We start from the raw sequence: 624 nt of genomic DNA, 5'->3' as shown, positions 1-624 counted from the left end.
CCTTCCGAGGAGTGACTGGTGGGTTTGAACCACCAGCCTTCTGGTTAGCAGTCAAGTGCCTTAGCCACTATGCTACCAGAGCTCCCTAAGTATGAACCTGTTGCCATCAAGTCTATTCCAACTCATAATGACTGTGTAAGACACAGTAGAACTGCCCCATTTTAAAACCTTTTAGGTATTAAAAGCTTGTAATCTCCTTGGAAACCCAAGGAGGGGTCGCTATGAGTTGGATCCGACTCCACAGCAGTGAGTTTGGTTTAGTTTTTGGTTAATCTTCATGGATGCAGACTGCCACATCTTTCTCTTCAAGAGTGGCTGGTGGGTTTGAACCACTGAACTTTTGGTAGCAGCAGAACATTTAAGCATTGTGCCACCAGGGGTCCTTAAGCTAAGTACAGATATTTTATTTTTCCCTGTTCTGTTTTTCCTCAGACTGACACCTACATTCAATACCCTCCCCCCACTTAACAAAAAAAAAAAAAAAAAATCTACTGCCATAGAGTTGATTCTGGCTCATAATGACCGCCGTTGGGTTTCCAAGGCAGTGGAAATGGAGCTGCTGGTGGGTTTCAACTTCCACCTTCTGGTTAGCAGTCAAATACCTTAGACACTGAGCCACAGAGC

This window comes from Orycteropus afer, unplaced genomic scaffold, assembly GCF_000298275.1.
Source record: "Orycteropus afer afer isolate SDZICR_OR568_19922 unplaced genomic scaffold, OryAfe1.0 scaffold00349, whole genome shotgun sequence".
Classification (NCBI taxonomy): Eukaryota; Metazoa; Chordata; class Mammalia; order Tubulidentata; family Orycteropodidae; genus Orycteropus; species Orycteropus afer.
The sequence above is the reverse complement of the archived record's forward strand: the minus strand, read 5'-3'. Positions refer to the sequence as shown.